Raw genomic sequence first — 9,711 nt, 5'->3', positions numbered from 1 at the left:
AGGTCCCACCGAGATTTGAACTCAGATCGCTGGATTCAGAGCCCAGAGTGCTAACCATTACACCATGGAACCTTGGCGTGTGTCAACTTTTCCCATGAGCAGCAGAGATTTAAGTCATTGAGTCCAGAAGCACGATAGCAAGGATTTAAGTCATTGAGTCCAGAAGCACGATAGCAAGGAGCAAATGAAGCCTTTGCTTTTTAAGCCCATGTTTCCCCAATTCCGACTCGGTTTGAGAGTGCCAATTTCACCGCCACGTCAGCAGTTGTGCATCACCTCTGTTTTTTCCCTCCCTTCCGCAAAGAACCTAAAAAGGTTCCACCGAGATTTGAACTCGGATCGCTGGATTCAAAGCGCAATTTTTTGATTAAATCTACAATTAAAAGGTAGCCAGTGCAAAGTTGCCAGCACAGAGGAAATGCGGCCTGTTTTTTTGTGGTCATTGGAAATCACGCTGCAGCACCTGCACACGTGCTAGGGATTGCGCCTCGTCTTTGTCTTTGAGAGCGATGGACACCTTCTCTCCATCATCGAGGGGAATTAGCTCAAATGGTAGAGCGCTCGCTTAGCATGCGAGAGGCAGCGGGATCGATGCCTGCATTCTCCAGTGCTATCCTTCCTTTTTACGCCCCCCTTCAAAGGGCACTACCTAGATGAGCTCTTGCGGCTCAGTGCCGCCGAAAATGTTTTTTCGAACGAGGTGCTCCACACATTCCTGGCAAATGCAGGTCCCACCGAGATTTGAACTCGGATCGCTGGATTCAGAGCCCAGAGTGCAAACCATTACACCATGGAGTGTGTCAACTTTTCCCATGAGCAACAGAGATTTAAGTCATTGAGTCCAGAAGCACGATAGCAAGGAGCAAATGAAGCCTTTGCTTTTTAAGCCCATGTTTCCCCAATTCCGACTCGGTTTGAGAGTGTCATTTTCACTGCCATGTCAGCAGTTGCGCATCACCTCTGTTTTTTTCCCTCCCTTCATCAAAGAACCTAAAAAGGTTCCACCGAGATTTGAACTTGGATCGCTGGATTCAAAGCGCAGTGTGCTAACCATTACACCATGGAACCAACACACCCTGCTAGCTGGCTGTCTGAGAGGCAGATAGCGATGAGGCTAGGTGGAATCAGGTAGACTAAAAGAGGCAGACGTGGTTCCTCTGCCGAAACCCGGGATTGAACCAGAGACCTTTAGATCTTTAGTCTAACGCTGTCCCAACTGAGCTATTTCGGCCAGGTATCTGTGTGGTTTAGCCAGCAGCGATGTCTGGGAGACCGACCGTCATTTTCGAGAAGAGCAGAGCGAAGGTCCCAGAGAGAAAATGTGTGGCCCGTACGGGGATCGAACCCGCGACCTTGGCATTATTAGCACCACGCTCTAACCAACTGAGCTAACCGGCCTCTCTCTGGCACATTTTATCCCCAATTTCTTAGAAATATCCTGGTTGCCCTAATCAGGCTGAAGAGATTAAAAACAAAGCCGAATAATGGGCTTGTCCGGGATTTGAAGCCGGGACCTCTCGCACCCTAAGCGAGAATAATACCCCTATACCAACGAGCCGAAACATACATCCTCCTTGCTGCTGCCGGGCCGCAAACATTTCAGCTTGCATGGCTTAAAGCTCAATTTTTTGATTAAATCTATAATTAAAAGGTAGCCAGTGCAAAGTTTCCAGCACAGAGGAAATGCGGCCTCTTTTTTTGTGGTCATTGGAAATCACGCTGTAGCACCTGCACACGAATAATGAGAAGCTTACTTACAGGAGCCTGGTCTGCAACACTGGACCCAGTTGATGTTGCAGGAGCACAGGCAGCACTTGGCTGGACAGAAGGCTGTGGAGGAGACTGCAGAGGAGGCTGGGCAGGGCGCAGAGGAGGAGGAGACTGCAGAGGAGGCTGGGCAGGGCGCAGAGGAGGAGACTGCAGAGGAGGCTGGGCAGGGCGCTGCAGTCCTGTGGGTGGCTGTAGTGAGGATGGTCCTGGTGCAGAGGGACAGGGGTTGAAGGCCTTGCTGGAAAGATGGGAGTTGCTCTTTCCAGTGGACAGGAAGCTCTGCAGGCGACTGGGACACCTGGCCAGGGGTCCACAATGCTTGAGGAGCAGGATAAGGGGTAGGAGCAGGGGCAGTAACACGAGCCGGGGCAGGAGCAGGGCCTCTCGAGCCTGCAGTGGCTGGAGCGTAAAAAAACACAACAAAATTATCTTATTGTTTTAGACTTTCACTGCATGACTTTCTCAGCTCTGCTGGACAGCTACTGCAATTACAAGGTTTACTGCAAAGCATGTATGAGTAGTAGAGAGATGACATGATGATGAAAAGATTGAAGGAAGCAGTGAAAATCATCCTGTTTTTCATCCAAGCACCATTAGAAGAAATACAAGAAGAGAAAAAGATGGGATCAGCCAAGTGTGAAGCGAAGCAGACCAAACACTACAACAGCCACTTATTCCAAGGGGAGTGGGGGAAGTGTGAGATGACAAGAATGAGCTTTAGTCAGTGATTACGATAAAAAATGAAATAAAACCTTTTACATACACCTTTAAATTATCTTTTTTCCTTTGAGGATGTTCACTCAAAGAGTGAATGTAGATTGACACCTGAAAAGTGCCATTCCTCTGTGTTGTGAAATAAAATAATATGTCATTTAAAAAAGACTGTTTTGTTTTATTTGTAATTGTTTGTAAAATGTTGTTTAAGATTTACATACCTTGAGGAAGTTGTTCCTCAGCTTGCTAGGCTACAGTTGCCATCTCCAGGTCATCTTCCTCCTCAAAAAAATCCGTAGCAGCAGAGTCTGTAAAATAACATAAAACACTAAGCACATGTCACCAACACACTTGTATGCGTTAAGTGATACTCACCACATGTAAAGAGCTGTCTCCGGACTGCGGACTCAGACGCAGGTGGTACACGTGGTCCTGCAGCTGTTGAACACGTATTTTCGTTAGACATATATACTGCATAATATATACTGTAATGATTTTAAAGCTTGCAAATCACTTACAGGGTTTGGCTGGAGACAAAATCTTTTGTGCCAGCTGTGAAGCAGATAAATGCTTCCCCCGCGCCAACAGGGCCTTCACATTGGTCGCCAGCAGTGGCCTGTTCTTAGTGGCAGTAGGTGGAGGAGGAACAGACACAGTGGCAGTGGGCACAGCAGCAGTGAGGACAGATGCAGTGGGCACAGTGGTGGTGGGCACGTGGGCTGGAGCCTGCCTCTTCAGCACGTATGCTTTGAAAAGGGCCATATTGGTGTTAGGCCTGGCCTTTGCCTTCTTCAGGTAGGCCTCCTTGCTTGGGTCCTCATACACCTCCTTCATTGACCTACCCTTAAAATCCCCAAACTCCACCATCAGACATCCAGAGTCTCCTGTCCTCTCGGCTTCCTGCAGCATGGCCTGTTTTTTCTGATACACCTCCACAGCCTCGCCTACCTCCCTGATCTGCGAGGTGTATATGAGGAACAGGTGTTTGTTTTGCCGACAGCGGGTTGTCCCTCTCCTCCTCCCCCAAAATGCTGCTGGCCAGAGAGCAGGCACACCCCAGTGAGTTCTCCAGCAGCCACAGGAACCTCTGACCCTGGTGTTTCCCAAACTGGATCTTGCAGTGAGCCAGAACCAGGTACTGGTCTCCAGGATTCCCTCCATTCTGCCTCACAAAGGCAGTGGCCTCAGCCAGGACCTCCTCCTTACACCTGGCCCTCCCTGCCAACACGATCTCCCTCCTATTGGCCTCCTCAGTTGGCCCCATAAGGAGTCGACCCTCAGAGGTTCTTCGTAAAACCGGGTATGCATACATAATCTGAAAGGACACAGGCATAAACAGAACGTTACATAGCTGTCATATTCCAACTGAAAGTATTTTACTACAGCATTTGCTTTTTATGTAATTAATTATTATAATATTATAATAATTAATGATTATTATTATTATGAGCATAAGCATTATTGTTTTTTATACAACTGTGAATCACTTTGAATTGCCTTGTGTACAAATTGTAAATAGTGTGATGAACTTATTAATAAGAAAATAAATAACACTTCTTGGTACAATCTTGCTGGTATCATGCCCTGCTTAAATCGTTTTGTTTTGTTTAGCTTTTGTGGCAGAGATTACTAAGAAACACCAAATATAACATAAAGGCGTTTATGCCAATTCATAATAATATGATCATAAAAACAGATCTAAAACTTAAAATGGTATATCAAATCGTTTTGGTATATCTTTTATAACATAGTTGAGAATCATTTGTTGAAACAAAAAAACACTTGTTTTTGCCTATTCATGTCTTTTTAAATATGTATAACATAGTATTTAAAAAGATAACATAAATATGTATACTGGTGTATAACATAGTATAGTATAACATATATGAATTAAACTTTTTTTTAAAGGTTTTAGTAAAAATCTTCTTGTGGTCAAAATAATGTAATGAATGACACAAAAAAATACTAAATTAACAACAACAAAAAAATGGTTTAAGGAGGATATAGCTTAATTAGCGGTCGGCTAATTATCTTGACAGTAGTGGCATGTTTTTTACTGTATATCATGGTAAAGTTGCAGGTTCACATGTACAGAAGAAAACGTGTGCTATTACACGCTAGCTAGCTTTATTGCCATGTTTAATTGTCTAAAAACAAACACTGTTTATGAATAAATAATGATCGATTATACAGTCGTGAAGAATAGACTTACCTGTTGCAAAGATTGCAAAGATGACGATAATAATAGCGGTCGCCGATTGGTCAAAAGTAAGCCACAGGAGCAGAGCCAGGAGAGAAACGCGATTGGTCAAAAGTAAGCCACAGGAGAGAAAGGCGATTGGTCAAAAGTAAGCCACAGGAGAGAAACACGATTGGTCAAAAGTAAGCCACAGGAGAGAACGTGATTGGTCAAAAGTAAGCCACAGCAGAGAAACACGATTGGCTGACGTGGGCTTACTTTGGGCTTACTTTGACTCAATCGGTAGGAAGCAGTAGGCGCAAGCGAGAGGTAGTGGGATCGATGCCTGCATTCTCCAGTGCTGTCCATCCTTTTTACGCCCCCCTTCAAGGGGCACTACCTAGATGAGCTCTTGCGGCTCAGTGCTGCCGAAAAAGTTTTTTCGAACGAGGTACTGCACACATTCCTGGCAAAAGCAGGTCCCACCGAGATTTGAACTCGGATCGCTGGATTCAGAGCCCAGAGTGCTAACCATTACACCATGGAACCTTGGCGTGTGTCAACTTTTCCCATGAGCAGCAGAGATTTAAGTCATTGAGTCCAAAAGCACGATAGCAAGGAGCAAATGAAGCCTTTGCTTTTTAAGCCCATGTTTCCCCAATTCCGACTCTGTTTGAGATTGGCAATTTCACTGCCACGTCAGCAGTTGCGCATCACCTCTGCTTTTTCCCACCCTTCCGCAAAGAACCTAAAATGGTTCTACCGAGATTGGAACTTGGATCGCTGGATTCAAAGCCCAAAGTGCTAACCATTACACCATGGAAACAACACTTCCTGATAGCTGGCTGTCTGAGAGGCAGATAGCGATGAGGCTAGGTGGAATCAGGTAGACTAAAAGAGGCGGACGTGGTTCCTCTGCCGAAACCCGGGATATAAATATCCTGGTTGCCCTAATCAGGCTGAAGAGATTACAAGCAAAGCCTAATAATGGGCTCGTCCGGGATTTGAACCCGGGACCTCTCGCACCCTAAGCGAGAATCATACCCCTATACCAATGAGCCGAAACATACATCCTCCATGCTGCTGCCGGGCCGCAAACATTTCAGCTTGCATGGCTTAAAGCGCAATTTTTTGATTAAATCTACAATTAAAAGGTAGCCAGTGCAAAGTTTCCAGCACAGAGGAAATGCGGCCTCTTTTTTTGTGGTCATTGGAAATCACGCTGCAGCACCTGCACACGAATAATGAGAAGCTTACTTACAGGAGCCTGGTCTGCAACACTGGACCCAGTTGATGTTGCAGGAGCAGAGGCAGCACTTGGCTGGACAGAAGGCTGTGGAGGAGACTGCAGAGGAGGCTGAACAGGGCGCAGAGGAGGAGACTGCAGAGGAGGCTGGGCAGGGCGCAGAGGAGGAGACTGCAGAGGAGGCTGGGCAGGGCGCAGAGGAGGAGACTGCAGAGGAGGCTGGGCAGGGCGCAGAGGAGGAGACTGCAGAGGAGGCTGGGCAGGGCGCTGCAGTCCTGTGGGTGGCTGTAGTGAGGATGGTCCTGGTGCAGAGGGACAGGGGTTGAAGGCCTTGCTGGAAAGATGGGAGTTGCTCTTTCCAGTGGACAGGAAGCTCTGCAGGCGACTGGTACACCTGGCCAGGGGTCCACAATGCTGGAGGACCAGGATAAGGGGCAGGAGCAGGGGCAGTAGCACGAGCCGGGGCAGGAGCAGGGCCTCTCGAGCCTGCAGTGGCTGGAGATAAAAAGAAAAAACTTACCCACTTACAGCGTTTGGCTGGAGACAAAATCTTTTGTGCCAGCTGTGAAGCAAATAAATGCTTCCCGCGCGCCAACAGGGCCTTCACATTGGTCACCAGCAGTGGCCTGTTCTTAGTGGCAGTAGGTGGAGGAGGAACAGACACAGTGGCAGTGGGCACAGCAGCAGTGAGGACAGATGCAGTGGGCACAGTGGTGGTGGGCACGTGGGCTAGAGCCTGCCTCTTCAGCACGTATGCTTTGAAAAGGGCCATATTGGTGTTAGGCCTGGCCTTTGCCTTCTTCAGGTAGGTGATGAGAGCCTGGGCCTCCTTGCTTGGGTCCTCATACACCTCTTTCATTGACCTACCCTTAAAATCCCCAAACTCCACCATCAGACATCCAGAGTCTCCTGTCCTCTGGGCCTCCTGCAGCATGGCCTGTTTTTTTCTGATACACCTCTACAGCCTCGCCTACCTCCCTGATCTGCGAGGTGTATCTGAGGAACAGGTGTTTGTTGTCCGACAGCGGGTTGTCCCTCTCCTCCTCCCCCAAAATGCTGCTGACCAGATAGCAGGCATACCCCAGTGAGTTCTCCAGCACCCACAGGAACCTCTGACCCTGGTGCAGTGAGCCAGAACCAGGAACTGGTCTCCAGGATTCCCTCCATTCTGCCTCAAAAAGGCAGTGGTCCCAGCCAGAACCTCCTCCTTACACCTGGCCCTCCCTGCCAACACGATCTTCCTCCTATTGGCCTCCTCAGTTGGCCCCATAAGGAGTCGACCCTCAGAGGTTCTTCGTAAAACCGGGTATGCATACATAATCTGAAAGGACACAGGCATAACAGAACGTTACATAGCTGTCATATTCCAACTGAAAGTATTTTCCTACAGCATTTGTTTTTTATGTAATTAATTATTATAATATTATAATAATTAATGAATATTATTATTATTATTATGACCATAAGCATTATTGTTTTTATACAACTGTGAATCACTTTGAATTGCCTTGTGTACAAATTGTAAATAGTGTGATGAACTTATTAATAAGAAAATAAATAACACTTCTTGGTACAATCTTGCTGGTATCATGCCATGCCTAAATCGTTTTGTTTTGTTTAGCTTTTGTGGCAGAGATTACTAAGAAACACCAAATATAACATAAAGGCGTTTATGACAATTCATAATAATATGATCATCAAACAGATCTAAAACTTAAAATGGTATATCAAATCGTTTTGGTATATCTTTTATAACATAGTTGAGAATCATTTGTTGAAACAAAAAAACACTTGTTTTTGCCTATTCATGTCTTTTTAAATATGTATAACATAGTATTTAAAAAGATAACATAACTATGTATACTGGTGTATAACATAGTATAGTATAACATATATGAATTAAACTTTTTTTTTTAAAGGTTTTAGTAAAAATCTTCTTGTGCTCAAAATAATGTAATGAATGACACAAAAAAATACTAAATTAACAACAACAAAAAATGGTTTAAGGAGGGCCCTTCAAGGGGCATTACCTAGATGAGCTCTTACGGCTCAGTGCTGCCGAAAAAGTTTTTTCGAACGAGGTACTGCACACATTCCTGGCAAAAGCAGGTCCCACCGAGATTCGAACTCGGATCGCTGGATTCAGAGCCTAGAGTGCTAACCATTACACCATGGAACCTTGGCGTGTGTCAACTTTTCCCATGAGCAGCAGACATTTAAGTCATTGAGTCCAGAAGCACGATAGCAAGGATTTAAGTCATTGAGTCCAGAAGCACGATAGCAAGGAGCAAATGAAGCTTTTGCTTTTTAAGCCCATGTTTTCCCAATTCCGACTCGGTTTGAGAGTGCCAATTTTCACCGCCACGTCAGCAGTTGCGCATCACCTCTGTTTTTTCCCTCCCTTCCGCAAAGAACCTAAAAAGGTTCCACCGAGATTTGAACTCAGATCGCTGGATTCAAACCGCAATTTTTTCATTAAATCTACAATTAAAAGGTAGCCAGTGCAAAGTTGCCAGCACAGAGGAAATGCGGCCTGTTTTTTTGTGGTCATTGGAAATCACGCTGCAGCACCTGCACACGTGCTAGGGATCGCGCCTCGTCTTTGTCTTTGAGAGCGATGGACACCTTCGCTCCATCATCGAGAGGAATTAGCTCAAATGGTAGAGCGCTTGCTGCGCAAAAGAAGGGACCCAATCTTTGCGCCCCCGCACACAAGCCAAAAAGACGCGAAAAACGAGAATTTGCCCACAAATTTCCCCTGCAACATTATTAGGGCTATATTCCTGTGCGTTATGAAGGAGTTTTAGTCACATTTGAAACAAGTCACCCTCCGCGGGCTGGATTCGAACCCGTGTTCTGCGTGTGATCAACTGCGCCTGCGTCTTCATTTATCTATGACATCATTATATTGATTTATATTTTTTTGTGTGTATTATTATTATTTTTAAATATTGCACATTACATGTTGTTGATTATTTAATAAAATGAATAAAAATGGAGGGATATGATTTGATTGACATGATTTATCAGATTTGTTTTAAGACACTTCAAATGTTTTATTAAATGTTTTTTTGTGTATATTATTTTAAAAAATTGCATATTACATGTTGTTTATGATTGAATAAAATGAATAAAAATGTTTCTTCAAATATGTGTGTTTTTTGTGAGGGATATGATTTGATTGATATGATTTATTAGATTACTTTAAGACACTTTAAATGTTTTATTAAAATGAATACACAAATATTTAAATGACACTTTAAATGTAAAAAAAACAAATATTAAAATGAATACACACAAATAATGAAATGAGTACACAGACACAAACACACACACATATATATATATATATATATATATATATATATATATATATATATATATATAGGACAATATGAAAGACTGGGTGGAGCCATGTACAGTATTATATACAAAATATATACAGGAAAAAAGCAAATTGTTTATTGAGGAGGTGGAGTTTGGCTTGTATTTTGCTGGCGCTGTTCTGCCAACCAGTCATCTAAAGATTTTCCATTTGAGGCACGCAAGCAAAATGTGGCATTACCATATCGGCTATGGCCAAACTCTTTGGTTTTTGGCTGCCCACATTTGCTGCACATGTTAAAGGTTAACCCTCGCACATACTTCCTCTTATGGACTCCGCTTTCTGTCTCCTGGGCCCGCCGGCGCCTGTTCCTCTGGGTGTAACGGGAAACAGGAGCAGCAGACACAGGAGCAGGTGGAGCTGGGCCTGCACCGGATGTTGAAGCACCAGAAGGTGGAATCACCATTGACACGGTCA

The 9,711-nt window shown here is 44.7% G+C and overlaps 5 non-coding genes across 5 annotated transcripts; all 5 read right to left on the bottom strand.

Moving 5' to 3' along the window:
- trnaq-cug (transfer RNA glutamine (anticodon CUG)) lies at nucleotides 1–72 on the bottom strand. Its single transcript has one exon. It is a non-coding gene; the product is annotated as a tRNA-Gln (tRNA).
- A 1,086-nt stretch (nucleotides 73–1,158) lies between these two features.
- trnaf-aaa (transfer RNA phenylalanine (anticodon AAA)) lies at nucleotides 1,159–1,231 on the bottom strand. Its single transcript has one exon. It is a non-coding gene; the product is annotated as a tRNA-Phe (tRNA).
- Nucleotides 1,232–1,324: 93 nt separating this feature from the next.
- On the bottom strand, nucleotides 1,325–1,398 carry trnai-aau (transfer RNA isoleucine (anticodon AAU)). The gene has a single exon. It is a non-coding gene; the product is annotated as a tRNA-Ile (tRNA).
- A 3,742-nt stretch (nucleotides 1,399–5,140) lies between these two features.
- Nucleotides 5,141–5,212, bottom strand: trnaq-cug (transfer RNA glutamine (anticodon CUG)). Its single transcript has one exon. It is a non-coding gene; the product is annotated as a tRNA-Gln (tRNA).
- Nucleotides 5,213–8,016: 2,804 nt separating this feature from the next.
- trnaq-cug (transfer RNA glutamine (anticodon CUG)) lies at nucleotides 8,017–8,088 on the bottom strand. The gene has a single exon. It is a non-coding gene; the product is annotated as a tRNA-Gln (tRNA).
- Nucleotides 8,089–9,711: the final 1,623 nt, after the last annotated feature.

This window comes from Siphateles boraxobius, unplaced genomic scaffold (genome assembly GCF_051911475.1).
Source record: "Siphateles boraxobius isolate OS27281-9 unplaced genomic scaffold, OSU_SipBor_1 269, whole genome shotgun sequence".
NCBI lineage: Eukaryota > Metazoa > Chordata > Actinopteri > Cypriniformes > Leuciscidae > Siphateles > Siphateles boraxobius.
The sequence above is the reverse complement of the archived record's forward strand: the minus strand, read 5'-3'. Positions and strand labels throughout refer to the sequence as shown.